This window comes from Balaenoptera physalus, assembly GCF_965194825.1.
Source record: "Balaenoptera physalus genome assembly, chromosome: 3".
Classification (NCBI taxonomy): Eukaryota; Metazoa; Chordata; class Mammalia; order Artiodactyla; family Balaenopteridae; genus Balaenoptera; species Balaenoptera physalus.
This window is the reverse complement of record NC_138890.1, coordinates 110149063-110171305: the sequence shown is the minus strand read 5'-3', so window position 1 is coordinate 110171305 and position 22243 is coordinate 110149063. Positions and strand designations below refer to the sequence as shown.

The following is a 22243-nucleotide window of genomic DNA, read 5'->3' as shown; positions in this document are numbered from 1 at the left end:
GGTACAAAATTAATGCACAGAAATCTCTTGCATTCCTATACACCAAAGATGAAAAATCTGAAAGAGAAATTATGGAAACACTCCCATTTACCATTGCAACAAAAAGAATAAAATACCTAGGAATAAACCTACCTAGGGAGACAAAAGACCTGTATGCAGAAAACTATAAGACCCTGATGAAAGAAATTAAAGATGATACCAACAGATGGAGAGATATACCATGCTCTTGGATTGGAAGAATCAACATTGTGAAAATGACTCTACTACCCAAAGCAATCTACAGATTCAATGCAATCCCTATCAAACTACCACAGGCATTTTTCACAGAACTAGAACAAAAAATTTCACAATTTGAATGGAAAAACAAAAGACCGCAAATAGCCAAAGCAATCTTGAGAACGAAAAATGGAGCTGGAGGAATCAGGCTCCCTGACTTCAGACTATATTACAAAGCTACAGTAATCAAGACAGTTTGGTACTGGCACAAAAACAGAAACATAGATCAATGGAACAGGATAGAAAGCCCAGAGATAAACCCATGCACATATGGTCACCCTATCTTTGATAAAGGAGGCAAGCATATACAGTGGAGAAAAGACAGTCTCTTCAATAAGTGGTGCTGGGAAAACTGGACAGGTACATGTAAAAGTATGAAATTAGAACACTCCCTGACAACATACACAAAAATAAACTCAAAATGGATTAAAGACCTAAGTGTAAGGCCAGAGACTATCAAACTCTTAGAGGAAAACACAGACAGAACACTCTATGACATAAATCACAACAAGATCCTTTTTGACCCACCTCCTAGAGAAATGGAAATAAAAACACAAATAAACAAATGGGACCTAATGAAACTTAAAAGCTTTTGCACAGCAAAGGAAACCATAAACAAGACCAAAAGACAACCCTCAGAATGGGAGAAAATATTTGCAAATGAAGCAACTGACAAAGGATTAATCTCCAAGATTTATAAGCAGCTCATGCAGCTCAATAACAAAAAAACAAACAACCCAATCCAAAAATGGGCAGAAGACCTAAATAGACATTTCTCCAAAGAAGATATACAGATTGCCAACAGACACATGAAAGAATGCTCAACATCATTAATCATTAGAGAAATGCAAATCAAAACTACAATGAGATATCATCTCACACTGGTCAGAATGGCCATCATCAAAAAATCTAAAAACAATAAATGCTGGAGAGGGTGTGGAGAAAAGGGAACACTCTTGCACTGTTAGTGGGAATGTAAATTGATACAGCCACTATGGAGAACAGTATGGAGGTTCCTCAAAAAACTAAAAATAGAACTACCATACGACCCAGCCATCACACTACTGGGCATATACCCTGAGAAAACCATAATTCAAAAAGAGTCATGTACCACAATGTTCATTGCAGCTCTATTTATAATAGCCAGGACATGGAAGCAACCTAAGTGTCCATCAACAGACGAATGGATAAAGAAGATGTGGCACATATATACAATGGAATATTACTCAGCCATAAAAAGAAATGAAATGGAGGTATTTGTAGTGAGATGGATGGAGTTAGAGTCTGTCATAAAGAGTGAAGTAAGTCAGAAAGAGAAAAACAAATACAGTATGCTAACACATATATATGGAATCTAAGGAAAAAAAAAAAAAAAGGTCATGAAGAACCTAGTGGCAAGACGGGAATAAAGACACAGACCTACTAGAGAATGGACTTGAGGATATGGGGAGGGGTATGGGTAAGATGTGACAGGGTGAGAGAGTGGCATGGACATATATACACTACCAAATGTAAAATAGATAGCTAGTGGGAAGCAGCCGCATAGCACAGGGAGATCAGCTCGGTGTTTTGTGACCACCTAGAGGGGTGGGATAGGGAGGGTGGGAGGGAGGGAGACGCAAGAGGGAAGAGATATGGGAACGTATGTATATGTATAACTGATTCACTTTGTTATAAAGCAGAAACTAACACACCATTGTAAAGCAATTACACTCCAATAAAGATGTTTAAAAAAATAAAATAAAATAAAACATTCTACAAAGTTTTATGTATAAAAATGTCCACTAATTTTGAAAATTATGTGGAAAAAAAAGTAAGTTGGACAAAACTTATAGGGCACATACGAGCATAAAATTAAAATAAATTGTATATCAAACTCTATGATTTTCATTGGGCCAAAAAATATGTTTTGTAGTACAACGTTGTACCTAGGCATTTAGGAGGAATGATTTATTATGAGTCCCTTATCAGACTTTTTTTCTTCTCCCGTGCTTCTTTAATTTTTTTTCTTTTGAAGTAGTATAACATTAAAAAGAAAATCGATATTAAAAGTTGGCATATTATTCCATAACCCTAAAATAGCAATCACTTGATTTCTATATATTACATTGTAGTTTTTTTTTTCTGCATGCATCAATATTTTATGTAGTTGAAATTTTATATCCCCCATCCTAATTATATCACAAGGCATATAATTGGAACAGCCTATCAGATGACTGGAAGAATGATAATGTTCTCAGTTTTGAATCATAGAAATAAATTACCAATAAAATGGTGACAGATTTATTCTTACAAGAAATAATGAAGGAAGGTGAATGAACAAAGAGATTTTTAGGCAGAAATGAAGTAAGTTGAAGAAGTTCACACTGGGGCACTTTAAACTGTCTCAGTCATCTTGTTAGAACTGGTGTAAAGGGAATTCCTCACCTAAGGAACACCTTTAATATACACTGCTGAGGGATGGAGGAGTTGGAAGAAATAAAACATGTATTTGACTCAATTTTTTTCAGGAGGTTACATTCTTTTGCTGAAGTAGCAAAATATATAACTATGGACAGATGAATATAACGTATCATACTTGTGACAGTTGTGTTATCTGGATGCCTGTATTCAAATTCTGATGCAAACACTTACTTAATAAATTATATTAGATAATACATGTTTTTCCAAAGGCCAGTTTTATTATCGGAACAATGGAATAATAAAAGTTTCTTATAATATCATTAATGCTTTATCTAAATCTTTTAAGGAAATCCACAGGGTAGGTCCAATTATTATTCTCATTACAGATTAGAAAGCCAGTAATCCCACAGAGGATGAGTAATGTGACCAAGTTTACAAAGTTTGTAAGTTGGGGTTTGAATACTGCCTATTTTGAGGGACAAGCTCTTATCTACTATACTATATTACCCTTGACTATTATACTATACTATATTATCCTTGACTATATGGTTGCTTGAGGGTCATATGCAGTAAATGAAATCATTTTATAAATAGTACATTTCTATAATATTAGTTATTTTCTACTGATACACAGTCTTAATGGTTATTATTTAAAAGGCTTACATAATATTTTTATTAGATTGGCATTTCAAAATTTAAATAGCCATAACATTACTATAGTCATTGTTTCATTTTTTAAAAATAAATCTACAGTTTTATTAAGACAAAAACTGACAGTGTTGGTATGAAGTTTAACATTTAAACAAAAGTTTTCACAGAAATCTAACACATGCCTAAAAAGATTTTACAATGGAGTTCTAGATGCAGGTCTAGACGATGTCAAGAAATGATGGATCTCATGATTCAAGACAGCGTTCTGGGTTTTAGTTAATTCTTAGGATTAGAAAAATTTGTTTTAAAGTGAACCACTACCCCACTATGAAAATTTAATCTTCTCCTGAGAACAGGGCCTCTGAAATCATTCAACTCTTGAAGTGATTCAGTGAACTTGTGCTATAAGTGACTACTGAACCCTGCCACCAATGGTTTCAAAGTTCAAAAAACAGAGGCTCCAAGAGTTTTCCACCTGAAGAGCACTGGCGCTTGTCTTTCCCTACTCTCTCATCTCCTATACCACCCTCTGCCCTTCCTCAAATACTTCAGCCAGTGGCTTGGATGGAGAAGCTGATATTTATAACTTCATAATTGGAAAAGAAAGAGTCTTCTTGTCAATTTCAATAATTAGCACATCTAAGACAGGATGATCTGCCTGTGTATACACTCCAGTAAGACTGTTCCTCCTCAACCAGTTTCCATTCCCCAAATGGCAGCTTTGGTAACTTCTTAACTGGCTTGGTCCTTTGTTGGGAACAGCCTTAAGCTCAGGCAGGGAACACGTTGGCTTCTGAGTTTCAGGCATTCACAACTTTTAAACAGTCTCTCACAGTCCTCATTTAGGTTGCCAATGACATTCTTTGAAAGGATAAAATATTCTGGACACAGAACCAAATCATCATTAGTTGTTCTTTCCTTTGTTTCACCATTTCTGCCATCAGGCCCCAAATTTTAACAAAACTGATCCTAACCCATCTCCCTTCTTTCCCACCCCAAATAATACACCAGTAATAGCCAAACACTACACACATGCTACGCTGTAAAAATGCAGAGTTAACACTATTGGGAAGAAGGCTGTGGGTTGTGGAGATGTTCTTTGAAGATCTACAGTATCTTTTGCTCTCCCACATCCCATTCTGCAAGTTTTGTCCTTCACAGAAGGCCCTTTGCTTTTCTCAGCAAAGTTCAGAATGGGTTGCCTTGAAACACTAACCCTCCTTCCCCTCCACTAGGATGGGTGTGCAAACTATACAGCAAGAACAGCTTTAAAGCACTTGGGCTGCTGCAGGGCACAGAAACTATACTGGCTCTTCAACGGACATCTTTTCAAGTCACCTTTATGGTATCAAGACAAGTAGAACTCCTTCTTTCCCCACTTGAAACCCACAGTCAGATGTGACAGAGGTTGGTGCTCAGGGGAGTTAATTCTTGTCATCTTTTTTGTCATCATCCTCTGAGGAGTAGGAATGCCACGTCAGCCTTTCCTCATAGAAGGTTATGACAACCTGTGGGCACTTGACATTGGCTTCCTTGGCAGGGACCAGGTCAGCCTCATCAGAGTTTTTCCATTTCATCAGGAACACAAGTTCTCCACTGGAGTCTGTAGCTCCAATAATCCGCTCCGGTTCCAAACCTTGGGCAAAGCCTAGTGGCTTTTCTAACTTTTCTTTCTTCTTCTTTGCTCTCCTCCCCCTTATCTTCCAAATCAGGATCAGCTTTGCGCTTGCCTCCCTCTGATTTATGTCTCGTGTGTTGTTTTCTGTGACTGCAGGAATTCGGCAATGAGGTAGGGGCAATCCAGGTTTTCTTCTGGTTCCCACGTGCTGTCTTCATCTGAGGACCCCTTCCACTTTAGAAGGTACTCCACTTTGCCCTTTACCACTCGACGGTACAGAACTTTTTCCACCACATATTCTTCTTCTAGCACCTCCTCCACTTCTTGTTTTGTTTTTCCCCATAGTGCCCGCCAGCTTTCTGGTATAAAGGGTGACGCGGCTCAGAGCAGCGCCCACGAGCCCGAGAGGAATCGGTGTCGTGCTACTGGCGGGTCTTGTCGGGCCGGCCCGGGGGAGTGGCGACCAGGAAAGCAACACGCTGGCTGACCGCGGTTGAGCCCCTCACTGCAGCGGCGACCCGCAGGCCCCGGCCAACGGCCCTCCCCCATTGTTTCATTTTTTTTGTTAGGTTTTTAGATATTTATCATTAGAGATTGTTTAATTATTATAGATGTGGATTTATAAAAGCTTTAGTTCCTTTTGTTCTTTAGGTAAATTTTTTCAAATCAATTTCAATATCAAAAAATAGAAATATGATTTTCCTTCATACATACTGCCAGACTATTCTCAAAAATAGCTACAAATATTTACATTACCTCCTGTGTTTAAATGTGCTGGCTTCATCACAATCTCATACACATTGTATACTACATAATTTTTAATATATTATTTTAAAGAAGAGTTATATTCTAAGCCTGCTTTGTTTTAATTTCCTTGATTATTACTGCATATTAAATTACATTATATGTTTATGGTATGTTTTGTCAGGTCACACCTATGCAAATACACCTATGTCATTATAGATGTTAACTTTCTCATATTTGAGGTTAAAATATTTGATGACAGTTGTTTCTTTTAATTTTCTTCTTTTTCATTTTGTAAAAAATGAAAGTTTTTATTTGTAGCTGCCAATATTTTTTGTGTAGTTCATTTAATTGCATCAAGTTAGAATATTATCAAGTGTTTAATCCTTCACCAGTATGACAATTATTCTGTTATTTTTTATGGTTAATTTATTAGTCCACTTGGACTTGCTTGTGACTTGTTATATTTTATAACCATTCAATTCATGATCCAATTTATCATGTATATTTATACCTTTCCAGATTGAGATACGTTATGGGAAACCATGCAAAATTTTCCTCCCCCTAATTGTGGACATTTGATACTCTTTCTCTGTATTGTATTATATTATACTATTTATTCTTGCTTGCTTTCTTTGCATTTACTTAATTTTACTGGCTTCAAATCAACACACTTAGTAAGGTTTTAACATCCTCTCCCTGTTCTGCTTAAAACTGATCCTGGTTCTGCTTATTTGTACAAACTCAAAAATTTGGGGGCCTAATCAAATGGGCAAAGAGCCTAAAGAAATGGAATATGATGTTTACTTTCTCTTCCTTTATTGCTTTCATGGGAGGTTTGTGAATTCATGAGTCCTTTGAGTGTTGGCAGCTGACAGAGGCCTGGTTCTCGTGGCTCGGTAAGGTAAAGGATGGCTAACAAGGTGGAAAATGGCTGGAAGAAGAGAGCGGGATAAACTCACATTTGAATGAGAAACCAGAATACCTATATACTGATTTAGACAGCTTTAAGGAAAATGATTTTCAACTATTTTAAAATGACCCCAGAGTTTGAGAAATTGAACATTGTTCAAATTAACAATGTTTACTCTTTGAATGACAATTATGAAAATGAAAAGGCAAGCCACAGAACTGGAGAAAATATTTGAAATGCTAAATCTGACAAAGGACTTGCTTCTAGAATATAGAAAGTCTTGTAGCTCAACAGTAAGAAAACAATCAACCGCATTTGAAAATGGGCAAAATATTTAACAGATACTTCACAAAAGAATATATAAATATTCTTATATATATATAGTTGTCCAATAAGCACCTGATAAAATGTTAGATATCACTAGATATCAGAGAAATGCAGATTAAAAGCACAATGAGATACCATTACACACCCATGATAATGGACAAAAGTGAAGAGTCTGACAGTACAAAGTGTTGATGAGGATTTGGAGCAACTGGAAATCTCATACCCTGTTGATGACAATGTGAAATAGTATAATAATTTAAAAAGTTTACTTAGCAGCACCTTAAAATCTTAAAAATATACCTAACTTTAGCCATTCACTTAAGTATTTACCAAAGATAATAAAAACTTCTGTTAATGCAAAGATGGGTTCATGAATGAACATAGCTGCTATAAACAAAATAGCTCAAAGTTAGAAACAAATCAAATATCTATTAATGAAAAACTTACTTGCAATTTATTGTATCTCAGTAAAGTTGATTTAAAAATGTCCTAGAACACATTCTAGTTTGTTCTGAATTAAAGTGACGTCAGAGCCAAGCTTAACTCATATCCTAGCAAAAATGAAAAAGAAGGTGAACAGTTTTTTTTTCCTCTGAGTTTCTCCTTTTAAAATATTTTATAATACAATGCCAAAGGTACATGTATAATAGTCTTCCTGCCTATATTCAGACCACATACATGACGAAATAAGTAAAAACTTGTCTAAATGCATTTGAGTCTTTGTTTGCCTGATTCAGTACCTGGACTCAGTTTAATCATATCCCAACATGTGGCTACGCAAGAAGCTCTAAAAACTCAATTCACATGTGAGATCATAACCGTGCCCAAGCTACAAAGAGCTGAAATGACTGAAATGTCAATGTACCTACATCTGCATAACTTGTTTTCATGCACAGTGAGATTCCTATTAAATCCTTCTTTTAAAGGAAGTTAGATTTTGGCACAACAATTCCCTGCTGCTTTTTCATATGGCTCACTTTCCTTTACCATTATATTTGAAACTGCATCATTACGATTGCAGAACATGAACTTATGATATGTGATGATACTTTGAGGTAGAAGCAACTCAAATGAGAGTTGAAAGCCATAATACTTCCTTATCCTTATCTTCTGTTCGGGGGCTGAATATATTCTTTCTCTTTTCCCATCCATTTGAATGTGGCTATAAAAGATCTCTGTGTTTTGGGCTTGGATCTTTATTTTTTTCTATTATAATTGGAAATACTATATTTTCATTTCTATTTCATTTCTAAGGCTTCTTCTGCTGTAAAAATTCAGAGTTAAATCTTAGGTTGTATACAGAATTTTTTCACAGACAACAGAATGAAATAATGTAAGTATTTTACATGACAAATAGCAATTTCCTCACAGCTTCCTTGAGAGGACTGTGAATTTCTATAAAGGGAGAAGTACTGGAGAAAATTTCAATAAAGGCCATATCAGAAAATAAAATTGACATCTATAATAAATCACCTTTAGTACTCTAGCACCAAACAATGTCTTGACTAAAGCCGGAAGGAATATTACCAGAGTGCTCCAGTGTATAATAATTTTGGTATTTTTCCTCTATATATAGCACTAAAATCCTACTAGTATTTGAAGTTGTACTCTATAGATTTCCTTTTGTAAAAGATAATGTGGTCTGAGATTTTAAAAAGTCAAATAAGCAAGATTTTATTTTCTTTGCACTGACTAAAATGAAACAAAAAAGAATAATAAACTTATTAGCTATTTGATTGGCATGAAACCAACTTCCATAACAGAATTATTTTAAGTCTTCATGTATCAAATTAGTAGAAGCACAACTTTCTCAATGTATAGCTTTTAGAATAGCTAACATATATTAAGTGCTTACCATAGAAACATACTTTTAGTTAGCAATTACTACTACTTGGCATTTTTATAATCTAATAAGGAATAAATCTGTTTTTATAAACTAAAAGAATTAAACTTGAACATCTGTGAAGGACATGTAGACTGGATTGTTATCAATTATAATATAATCTAAATCAATCCTGAATCAGATAACTCCACATTGCTATTACCAATATCATTTATAGATGTAGAAATTGAAGCTTAAAGACAGTAATTAACTTGGACAAGATCACAGAGTACTTAAGTGGCAGACTAGAATTGAAATTCTGGCCTATCTGACCCCAGGACTCAGGGCCTTTGGTTGCTAATTTTATATCCAAAGCTTAATTTGTCTCTGGAAATTACGTCTATGCTCACAAAGGTATTAATTTTGTTCTTCATCTTTACCAATGTGTGTTTCATCTTTCAGGTCATGGACTACCTTTGTTATTTAAACAACATAACAATAACAATGATATACCCACATCATTGTTTATTAGAATCTGTGCTGAATGTTTTAAAGAAATTATTTTATTCTGTACTGAAAGCTACCTTACTATTTTCATTTTTTAAAAAAGATAACCAAGATTTAGAGAGGTGAAAGTCCCAGAACAATGTTACACAAGAAGAATGGTTAGAGCTGGGATACAAATCAAGTTCATGTTATGCAAAGTTCAAACAGGCTTTCAACGACTAAGGCTTCATTGCCTCAGAGAGTGACCCACTGAAATGGTTTTTCCCAACTTCTCCTTCTCAGTTGCTCAGATGAGACTTCCTTTTCAGTCTAATGATACATGTTCTTATTTCTGCAACAACAGTATATCCAAATACATGTCTGAAATTTTGTTAATGAGAGGCTGTGTAACATAGCTGTAAAGAGTATGGGTCAGGTCAGGAGCAGACAGACCTGGGGTGAATCCCATCTCCCACACTAGCAAATTAATTCACCAGAGGTAGTACAATTGGCTTGTCTAGTTTCCACCATGATTCCCTATTTCCTTCCACCCTGCATTTACTTATTTCCCATATGTATTTCTCTTACTTTCTTCCAAGGACAACAACTTCTAGACCTTTAGACACTTGACCTTGGAGCTAATAAAATATTCGTTGATTATATTAATTCTAATTTACCTATAATAATGGGCTTCATTTACAGAGTACTTGCAATTTGCCAGGCTCTGTGCTGAGGGCATGTTCTTCAATATTTGGTATTATCCTACCAATCACTTTAACAGGCAGGTACAATTATCGTTCTCATTTTTTAGATGAGGAAACTCAGGCCTCAATACATTAGTTTTTCCAAGGTCTCACAGCTTCTATGTGGTGGCGTCTATATTTAACTTGAGATCCTCTGAGTCTTCATTTTTAATGACTACAAACTACACAATGCTCAATGTTCTCATTTATATGTTATGTTCTACAAAAGCTTGGATTTACAGTCTGGGATAGTTCTATTTATCTTTAGATTCTATACTTAAGGTTTTATCATTCAAATATTCTGGCAGTGCAGCTAATGAGAGAACAGAGCTCTGTTTGAACATTTAGGATGATACAGAGAAGGCCATTTTACTTAGGAGAAGGGTTGGAATTCTTCCAGGTATTTATCACCTTTTCCTGACCTACAGAAGAAAAGTGACTAATTCAGTTACCTACATTTTTTACCCTTGTCTGATTTGCTTGCTGTAATTTAGAGCTGGTCCATTCTGATAGCAAGACAGGCCATAGCAAAATCGATTTTCAAATAGTATTCTCCTGTTTGGCTAATATTGTAACTATTTGATTCAATGAAAATATTAAGTACATAATGTTCTTGGAGGTTGAAAATATAATTAATATACATATGGCTAAACAAAAATTATTAAGTACACCCTAATGTATTTTCTTCATTTGTCACTTGACATTTACAAGGGTCAGATAAGTGCACTGATGTTGCCATTTCCATGTTTTCCTCCAATATTATGCATAGATTTCAGAAACTGAATTCATAATATTTATAAGATAGCTCTAACAGACATTAAAGAAGAAATCCTTTAAGAAATCTCTTTTCAGGAGAGTTAGTAACTATTTTATCTTATTTAAATGTAAGTTACATGTCTGAAAGCACCACCAATATGAAGCAAATTTAACTTCACTGACATTACAGGTCACCTACAGACATTCAGTTTTGTGTGTAAAAGCTAAAGATGAGATAATTCATTCAAAGGTGTATGTTTGGAAAAGGGCCCAAGTGAGATGCCTATAAATTAAACATTTGGCAAAATTCCTTAGATAAATGGAAAATGTCATTTTGGAAGTTTGGTTTGGTGGATTTTAACAGCTGCACTATAAACTGTAATTGCAATTTAAACAACTTCTGATGCCACTCTAGAATGATCTTAACCTGTTTAACCTGCCACCCCTCAGTGCTTGCAAGTAAGACACAGATATAATTTTATGAACTGCTGGAGAAATTTCCCCAATTATTACTTGACTCCACAGTCATTGTTACATGTAACTCACTCAAAAGTTAACTATGATCCATGGGTCTGTGGAAAAAAAAAAACAACTTAATACTTGAATGTATGAGTCTAAATTCCAAATGTACTTATAGAAGAAAAAGCAAACAAATATATTTGATCACTAAAAAGTTAATCTTTTCAGACTAATATTCTATGCTTATTTTTTAGAAACTCTGAAGGCAGCATGTATTTTCAGGATCAATTTTGTCTACATGAAAATAGTATGTATTTCAGTAGCATTATATGAGTTATAACTTTTGGAAAAATAAAGTTTGTAATAATTATATTTCTTTTTCATTAGGAAATTGAAAAGCATTCTTTTGGAAAGAATACAGTAAATCTCATTCAAAAGTGTGAAAGCCAAAATAAACATAAACAATGCATGCCAATTTTTAAAGTATACTATAAATAACATTTCAAATGTGTCAAAAAATCATAGACATAGAAATTTTAAAACACATATTAGATTACTCAGTGGCATAGGAAAATATAAAAGTAGTAGGCCCTTATGCCCTTATTTGGCAGTTTGGGTAATCTCAATATTTTTAACTATCTTAATAACTTAAATTATACTATTATGGTCTCTTTTCTTCTGTTAACTTTACTTGAGGTTATATTTTTCCTTAAAAAAAAAACTTGGCCATATATAGATAGCAGAGTGTTTATCTTTTGAAAAATTATTTTTTTTCAAAAGAAAAATACTTTGGTCACATTTTCCACATTGAATTTTATGGTAGTTTGAGGTATGCTCCATCTGAATTACAATAGATAATTAGTGTGGGATATTGAGCTAAAACTGTTTGGAAAAAATACAAATATAATGAATACCAAAGAAATTCAGTAAATTTTTTTCTGTCATAAAGAAATATATAACAACAAATAAATTCATTATTTAATAGATGTTTTTTGAGCCAAATATTAACACCCAATATAAAGTTGTCTTGTTCAATAATGAATTTACATTTCTAAGTGGATGATACATATAATAAATTATGTTCAACAAAATAGTTCTCCTTTCTTATTTAAAATTTCTAATGTTTAAAATTAAAGTGTCATGCATATTTTCTTCAATCTTCATTTATACTTATAATGTTTTCCTTAGATTAGTAAAGACTAATGAGTGAAATTTTAGAAAAGACACTGAAAATCTTTACTGTATTGTTATATACCTTCAATAGTTACTTAGTAAGAGCATTTAAAAACATTTATATGCTTTGTTACAAAAATGCCAAAATGGGACATGTTTCATAATAATAATGACTTTCATTTTACCATGACTGTCTACATTATCCTTTTCATTATTTATTTTAAAAATAAAATTTAAAAGTCTAACATTTGCATTAAACTTTAGTGTTTTAAGTGTTTCCACAAAAGTTATTACTTTATTTACATTATTATAATACTTTCACTAGTAATTCTTATCTTGGTTTAACAGATGGGGAAATTGAGTCTCAAAAATTTCAAATATTAGTAAAAATGATCTGGAACTAAAATCTTGACCATCCAACTTCAATTCCTTGATCTCTTTTATTATTCCACTGAAGGGTGGCAGAATATGTCACCCCAAAATACGTCACTCTGGCATGAAGATTATTTTGATTTAAAGGCACTTGAAAAGCAGCAGGTGCAAGAAAAGCACTCTGACCCCCCTTTTTCTTCTTGAAAGCAGGAGATAAAACTCCCATGTGAAATATGTCCTCCCTGTACCAGAAGGAAAGAAACATTATTACCAGAGACAGGGAGTCCAGGCTGAGAGAATTCTGTACAGACATTATTAAAATGACTTTTGTCTTCCTTTCTTCTCTACATATATTTTACTTTTCCACAATTGCTTCTCTTTGTTCAGCTTCATATATAGCACTTAGGTTTTGCCAATCCTTTGGGAGACTCCCAGGCCACATAAAACTTATAAGAAATAAAACTGAATGCTTTTCTTTTGTTAATCTGTCTTTTGTTACAGATCCCCAGCTGAGACCTAAGATGGGTAGAGGAAAGATTTTTTCCTCCCCTACACAACTCAAGACATCTTTTTAAAAGATGCTTACTCAATTGATTATTCTCCCTGATTAGGTCTCTTTAGAAGGCCAATGAAACCATAAACAGAGTATAAATTGAATTAGTTCTGTGTATGGAAGAGGGATTTGGATAATTAAAGTTAATAAATTATGACAGGCAAAAATAAACACAAGCACATACAATTTCACTAGTGCCACTAAGGACCATATTAGCTATCTGACAAAAGTCACATATGCATATTACATATGTAAATGGGTAAAATGACAGCACAATATATATGAATCATGTCACTTGAATCTTAAGTCCCATGAATGCAATTATTCCTTAAAGGGAGAAATAACTTTAGTTTAGGAAAGCAGGAAAAAATGACTTACAGAAAAATACAGAAAGAAACCCAAATATTCTTCACAACTCAAAGCTCTCAGCTTGTGTAGGGACTTAAGTTTAAGCCTGGTACTGACTCCCTGGTGCACTCTGAAGGGATGAACCAAACCCTTAGAGACGTTACATTTTTGACATTTCATTAGCCACAGAGCTTTCCTTTCTTTTCAGTAGAGCCAAGTAAGCGTTACAGATCCCATGACTCTTTTCAAAGTGAGTCAGAGGTGGCACAGGTGCCTTAGTCAAATAATCCCCTTGCCAATAACATAACTTCTAATTAGATGTGGCATAACAATTTCTTACGGAATATAGAAAAGACTGAACCACATATTTTCCCCCAGAATTAGATGAAAATTAAAAGTTTTTGAGGTTTATTTCAAGACAAGTGATTACCTTTATTCAGCCCCTTTGTGCCATTTATCTTTGCCTACTGCAGCTTCATCGGAGGCTTACCTGGTGGTGCCATGGAATGTTCCCATAACTCTTAAGGTTCTACGACCTTTTCGATACTCAATGAGATCTTGTGTTGAGTTCACTCAGAACTCCAGAGAATATAAAATTAATTTTTTTTAGATACTTATCAGTGAGTGTGCCACACAGGGCCCTTAGAGATTAAGAGCCTGCCTGGACCACTTCCAATTATTAATGCTCCCTGGTAATTTGAAAGAAAATGAAGTGTGAAAACAAAGTTACAAAAATTTTAATATTTTATATTTAACTAACATGTAGTTAAACATAAACATACAAAATACAATGACTTAAATGTAACCACATTACATTTGAGGTTCTTCTTGGATATGAGACTTAGGCCAAATGGACTTTCTGGTCTCTCAATAAATTAGCCTTGATATGAAACTCCTAAAATACTCAAGGGTATGGAAAAACACAAAGTGTAGCTCCCATAAATGAGTATTTTTTTAAAAGAACGCTCATTTAAATTCAGGTAGTACAGTGTGAAACTAACAGCAGAAACTCTGCAGTCAGATTGACAAACGTGACTATTGGCTCTGCTACTTACTAGCTGTGTGAACTTGTGTTTTGTTTCCTCTCTTGTATAATGGAAATAATATTACTTATTTCATAGGGTTAATGATTTAATATTCACAAAGTGCTTAGGAGAATTCCTTGGCATATATATTTGTTGCTGCTGTTAAATAAATAAAACAAAAAAGGTAGCATTGTGTATTATGTTCATCAGTGTCTATATTAAACACTCCCAAAGTTTCCGTGGCTCAAGTTAATGTGATTTATTTATCACAGTCCCATGTGAGTTTGGAGGCTTTACTGAAAAATCCTATTCTGTAGTTAAACAGGGACCCAGGCTACTTAATTTTGTGGGTCTCTCATCCTTACATAAGTCCCAGGTATCTTCTGCATCAACTGGCCAACAGATAAATGAAAAGAGTGTGTAGAGGCTCGCTTAGGATGTTTTATGAGAGGTGCATAATTTTACCCACGTTCCACCAGCCAGTCCTGAATGACATGGCCCTGACCAAGAAGAACAAAGGCTGCAAACTGTAGTCTTTCTGTATTCCTAGGACAAGGAAACAGGGTTGATTTGCATCTGATGAACCAGGAACATACATGATAACTGTCACATTAAGATTTTATCTACCTTAAAAGAGCTTGAAAAAACAGCACAATGGTACTTAACATTCATAAGGAATCTCAATTGAATTGGTGGCTTCCGCATTCCTTTTTTTCCCAATAAAGATGTGGAAGTCAGTCATATAAAGATGGATAAGTAAGAGTGGCAATTATTTATCTTTTAAATCCACTGGAAATTATTGTTAGGTTGACCATGTAAAGTGAACTATATCTAGTGTATTTTTGAAATCTGTTTTTCCTTTGGACAGACCTAGTTCCTTCCCTTTCCCCTCTGTTTGTTTTATGACCCTAAAAACCAATTTCCTCTAAAGGTCATTTTACCTCTAAATATTTCTTAAATCCATCTACTTCTTTCCACCTATTTGGCATAACTTGAGATCAAATTATCATTTTTCTTGCCTGGACCATTGCATTTACTTCTGAACTGATCACCTTACATCTACCTTTGTCTGCTTCCAATTTATTTACTGCAGCCATTTGATTCTTATCTCCTAAATCTTTTTACAATCGGGCCATTTCTTTAAGTCAGCTCCACAAAAGCTAATCTAACTGACTCACGTTTCCTTCGGTGCCGTTCTTACCTGCTCTCCACCATACAAATCATCCTTCATTTCCAGGACATGCTGAAATGCTTCCTGTCCTAGGGCTTTAGCAAATGCTGTTCCTTATGTCCAAAGGTTCTTCTCCGTACATCTTTAGGTAATTCCTACCATGTGTCAGATCTGAGAGATTGCTTCTTCAAAGATGCAGTGACCTGCACAACTACATGTTATTTTGTTTATTTTTTCATGGCACCTTTAATTCTTGTTCATAGAACTTTCTTATAATTGTAATTAAATAATAAGTGGTGCACTTAGATATATAATATCTGTCTCCTTTACTAAAATGTTGCCTATAAGATTGTGTTGATCAGAACACCATCTCTAGCACATGACAATATGCATTACAAAGAGCAGACAATTTTTGTTGAACAAATGTGGCTCATTTTAATTCTGCATCACCAAATAATTTCATTCATCATCAATTTATGTTTGATGTCTTACAATATACCAAGGACTGTGCTGCATACTATAGATTCAAATTTAACTGAACGGTCCTATGGTCTTTGAGTTGCTGATAATGCAGTGGTGGGGCCAAAAAAGTAAATGAAAGATAAAAAAATGTAACAAGAAGTATTTGGATACAAATTTCATGAGGAGACAAATGAACATATATAATTTTCTTCTTTAATGAGGAGATTTTCAGGAAAAGGTAATATTTTGGTATTCTGTCCTTTGTCACCTCAAATCTTGGTATCTACCAAATTGGGGAGGGCAAGTATATGCACAAAGCCCTGTGAACTTAACTTCCAAAGGCATTACTGATTGATGAAAGGAGTCTCCTTTCTCTGAGGAAAGAAGAGTTCTATCTTGATGAAGACTTCACTGATTGCAAGGAAAAGAAACAAACTCAAACTGAGTAACTGAGACATTCATTGTAGAGGTATCATGGACAGAACAATTATTCATGTAGGTAATAAATATAATGGTAAAAAATTTTGACCCCATGCTTTACTCATACATTGAACTAAGTGTCATGCAAATATCATTTCAAATCAACTAGGTTTCCATAAAGGTGACAACCAAAAATTCTCAAGAAAGACAATTCTGAGCTATAATTTATCCTATTTGTCTTCATGAACTGCTCTATCTTATTGTTTTTATATCTAATCTTCTAATTGTAAAACCTCTCATCTAATGATTTTCATTATTTGATATTCCAAATTTACCAGAACTGACTCTTCATTGTGAATTCTGTCTCAAGAATCTTACATTCCCAGTTTTATATACTAAACAAGATAGAAAAGTTTTAATTATTGCATTTTGTTTTTGCATAAGGATTACTGTTGATGATTCCAGAGTCTACATTCATATTTTATTTATTCATTCTATTAATTTTATGTATTCATTTTATTTACTCTCTCATTTATTTATTCTTTACATAGTACCCCCTATGTACGAGGCATTGATTTACTGGAGATACAACAGAGAAAAATACTGTTTAATGTCTGTGACCCAGATAACTCTGCCATTGCCAGTGCTATTCAAAGTATCCCCTAATTGAAAATATGAAGAGAAAACTTAGAATCACCAATGATTTAAAGTGGAAAACAAGTAAAACAGCATGATATATGGGAACCAAACATTTGAAACAGAAGAACTTACCAACAAATAATATACTCAATGAAGGAAAGACCAAATCACTCAAGTGAATAAAATAAGTATCTTGGAAGTTACTTTGAGAGGCTAATACATCCATTAAAAAACATAAGATGCCCTCCACTTTTGGTACTATAGGGAATCAGATAAGCTGAAAACACTCTAGCTACAACACCGTAAGACATTCTCCATAAAATATTAAAAACATGATGATATTGTATAGCTGAGCTGTCAGGGCAGTAAGGAAAGTTCATAGGTTTTCTCCAAAAGGGAGAAAACAAAAAGTCAGAGTGGTTAAGCATGTGCTGAAGCTTTGATAGTGGTGGTGGCAGAAGTGACAATATGCAGGAAGGTTGGGAGAGGTTGCTGATCTCTTTAAACAAAGGGACTTTTTACCTTTAAATTTTTATTTTGACATAATTTCAGAATCACAGAAAAGTTACGAGAATAGTACACATAATTCCCAAACACCCTTCTTTGAGATTCTCAAATTGTTGAAATTTACTTACCTATAATTTTCATTTCTTCAACAGTTCTTTCTCTTTTTCTGCACCCATTTTAGATGCGTGATTTGAGAATTATTTACTGAAATTAATTGAAAAATGAACAAATTGTAAACTAACAAAAATCTAGTAAAACACAACTAAGAAAAGACGAAGAAAGAATTAGGAAATACCCTAAGTTCCAATCTGTATATTATGTATATACAATCCTCAATTCATTTATCTCAAATTTCCTCCTGAAAAGACATATATTTTGAATGAAGAGATTGTCACTTTGGAACCAAGTAGCCAAGGCTTTAAATACCTCGATATCTGATAACACAGAGCATTACTCCATCTCAGAATTATGGGAAGCAATTTCATGAAATATTAGTTTTATATATGTCTGTGATTGTTAAACAGCATTAAATGTTTCACATTGTGCATACCTACAGAGCCATTTCTAATATCTTTGGGGTACAATAAGAGTGAAATACAATCACTAATGTAATATTAAGAAAGAAATATGATCTCCACTTAATTATTAACCTAGGAAAAAATGATTGAATATACAAGGTAAGAAATCCCTGCTCAAATTTTACATTTGATTTAATTTGCATCAATGCTTCCACTAGTCTAAAAACATTTATCAGGTTATAAACATCTCTTGGGACCTACCCTATGGAACAATATGTCTTCTGAAATTGTTCTCTATGATTAATTGCTTCTTATACAGAATTCATGCTGACATAATTCCCTTAAAAAATGTCTCTATAAACATAAAGATTAGTTTAGCAAGAATAGCTATTTGCTTATCTTCACTCATCTGCATATGAATATATTTTTTGTTTTCATCTATTGTTTACATATACCTGAAAATTTATTACAGTTTTATTGATTCACTTGTTACCTACAAACTAAGTTACCTAGAGGATTCTAGCCACCATTTTATGCTACTTTATATTCATAATTTATTTGACTCTCTCTAGGTGATGAGTCCAAAAATAATTGAAAACATGTTTCTAATACTGTTCTACTTAAATGCAAAACAGTAAAGTAGAAGTTTAGAATTATAGTTCTAAGAGCAATGTTTCTGTGTTTGGTGTTCTGGAGCTGGGTCTATGCTGGTAATGCTAACAGAAGAGTGCAGTTAATTATTCAAGTGGTTTCCAAAACTGAGTATGTGTTATATTATGCAAGTAAATTTCAATAACACTTGCATTCATTAGAAAAACATTAAAAATATTCATTCAATTCATTTTACCTAGAAATACACTATCTGAATTTCAACATCATACTAATATTGCAGTTAGGCCTGTAAATTTTCTTCAAATACATAACTGCAATTTTCTGAGACTAAATTCTATCTGAAGAGCAGACACCAATTTTCTTTTTTTTTTTTTTTTTTGGCTATATAGTACACAATAACTGCAGATAGCCTTCAGTGATACAGAATATCCTAGCTTGAATAAAACATCTTAAATGCTCTATCAGAAGATATTTATGTCAAAAGTATATATTTTAAGTATAAAAGCAATTTCCAGAAAGCCCCTTTTATCAGTTGCCTATGGCTGCTATAACAAATTACCACAAATGGTGGCTTACAACAAGGGGAATTTGTTATGTCACCATTCTGAAGTCGAAAGTCAGTATCACTGGGCCAAAATCAAGGTGTCAGTAGGGCTGCACTACTGGAAGCTTTAGGGGAGAATCCCTCCCTTACCTCATCTGGCTTCCGGTGGCTACCACATTCCTTGGCTTGTGGTCCCATCTCTCAAATTTCAGCCTCTGTTGTCACATTGCCTTCTCTTCCATCTGTCAAATCTTTCTCTGCCTCCCTCTTATAAAGAGACATGTGATGGTATTTAAGGTCTACTAGGCTAATCCAGGATAATCTCCCCATCCAAAGATACTTAATTTATCACATCTGCAAAATGTCTATTTGTCAGTAAAAGTAAGGGTCACAGGTTTCAGGCATTAGGATATAGCTATCTTTGGGGGGCCATTATTCAGCCTAGCATATCCCTTTACAGCAACCTGCATATTTTCGAAGTCTAATTCCTCATACATATATGGTGATTAAAATACTTATTTAACTCAAAGCTTCTTAGTGAATTTTGAGTCATAATGTAATTTCCCAGGATCTAGAGCTATGCTAGGTGATACTCTTCTAGGAGTTTAAGCTACAGTGCATAACTCTTCTTCAGGTATCTTTGTGTCTGAGAATGGTTTCTTCTAGCATCTCTGTCTGAGAACAGTACCATCTATTCTCCTAAACCAGACACCTAAGACATATTCCTCTCCTTCACTGCCCTCTCCTGTGTCCCTACCCCAAATTCCAATCCACCATTTGTCCTGGATGACCTTGACTCTAAATCTCTTTCAGATTTTCCCATTTTTCTGTCTTTCTGCTTTTGCTACTCTGGCTCATTTGATCACTAACACTTGCCTGAGGTTTGGCAATAGCTTCTTTATTGATCTCAATGTACTGTCTATTGTCCTCAATCCACTCTCAACCCTGCAGTTAGAATTACCTTTTCAAAGCACAAAGATGATTTTGCATGAAAAATAAATCCATCCTCTGATTTTGGGATGAAGGTCAAAATTTTTAACATGGTCAAAAAGACTACTTCTGAAATTTGGCTAGTACCACTCTCAGTTTTCTGCAATTCAGTCCATAGCTTTGGGCTGGGGGAACTTTTCCCCACAGCCCCGTGACCACATGATCAACATAATGATAATTATTGAGCTAGGGAAGGCAAAGCCCCAGAGCACCTATGAGCTCAGCTAAAACTTTTAAATTTGAACAGAATGAAGTCTTCACACTCTGATTTAAAAACACTCTGGTTTGAGATAAGCTAAAGAAACAGAGATGACAAACAGTCACAGAAGGTAGTGGAAATGCTAGAAAAGAGTAGAAAAGATGGACTCCTGAGTCAGAGAGAAGAGAAGATCACCTTGTGTTTCCGACTTTGCTCTTCCAGAACAGCAAGCTCTACTACTCTTTAGGCTCTTGGGTTCTATGAGATCTTGCTGAACTTAAAATAATAAAAGCTCCCTCTATTTTTACCATCTTTTTTCATTTACGCTGAAACTTGAATGGGTGTTTATTAAAACCAAAATAGCAGTGGATTGGCCAAAAGATTAGAGTTAGAAAAGACAGAATATCTGTGGTAAAGTACATGGATTTATTGAGAACAAAATCTCTTTTATAAGGTAAATAGAACTCAATTTCCCATTATACATGTCTAAATAACACTAAAATAAGAAAACATTAAGTTAAAGGAGTTAGAGGCCATCTTACAGACAAAGTAATTGTAGGAGTGACTGACAAATGCTTAAACTGACTTTTTTTTTTTGTACATGTGTACTATCTCAGAGAACATTGGAAACATTCAGTAAATATTGTTTTTGTTAACAACGATGATGCTGATAATTACGTGTTTCCTGAATTTAGTTAATTTAATTCATCAAGGCAGAATACTAATGAGGTTATAGCTACAGATCTTATAGTTAGCTCAGTTCCATTTAAGTGCCCACAGATTGACTTCTTACCTCAGTAAGTCACCACTGCTGTGTATCATTAACTGAAATAGCAACTAAAGTGTGAGATTACAACTGTAAAATGACTACTTCAGAAAAAAATTATTCAAATCTTATACTTTACTTATTATGGGTCACTAGTTTCATCTTTGTGTATGAAAATTAGGATACTTTATATCTTTGATGATGAGACAGAGAAAAACAGCCTTTTTTTCTTTTTTTTTTTTTGGTCTCTGTGCATAGTCATATAAAAGACTCCTTTTTAAAATTATCCTGAAACATAAATTAACCTTTGTTTAAAATTCCGAAGACTAATTTCTATTCTGCAAGAATTACATCAACCATTTTAATTGTTTTGATTATCTGATAGAGCTTTTCCATATAATTGCACCAAGAAGAGACGCCAGCTAACAAAGTTGCTCACGCAGTTAGGATAATTATCTTAATGTTATAAACTTATAGCAGATCCAGTGGAAATTATTAACGGCAGCAGTCAAATATCATATAAGTAAATTCAGATTTTTACGTCCACTGATTTGATTTGTGTTAATTTTGTATATTAAAGTGAAGGAAAGTAACAGAAAAGAGCATAAATTATAACGAATTATAGAATCAGAATCTAGTAAACAAAGAGTCGCTGGTTATATGGAAGAAACTGGAACTTTACATTCTTCAGAAATAAATCTTAATGAAAGGTTAATCTCAGGACACTTTCTGAATTCCTCATAAGA

The 22243-nt window shown here is 34.1% G+C and overlaps 1 pseudogene across 1 annotated transcript; it reads right to left on the bottom strand.

Annotated features, from left to right (window-relative positions):
• Positions 1-777: 777 nt before the first annotated feature.
• Positions 778-19740, bottom strand: LOC309657714 (chromobox protein homolog 1 pseudogene; annotated as a pseudogene). Its single transcript has 3 exons — positions 19693-19740; positions 6500-6626; positions 778-5431 (listed from the first exon to the last, which is right to left on the bottom strand). The product of its transcript is annotated as a chromobox protein homolog 1 pseudogene (transcript).
• Between the last annotated feature and the right edge of the window lie 2503 nt (positions 19741-22243).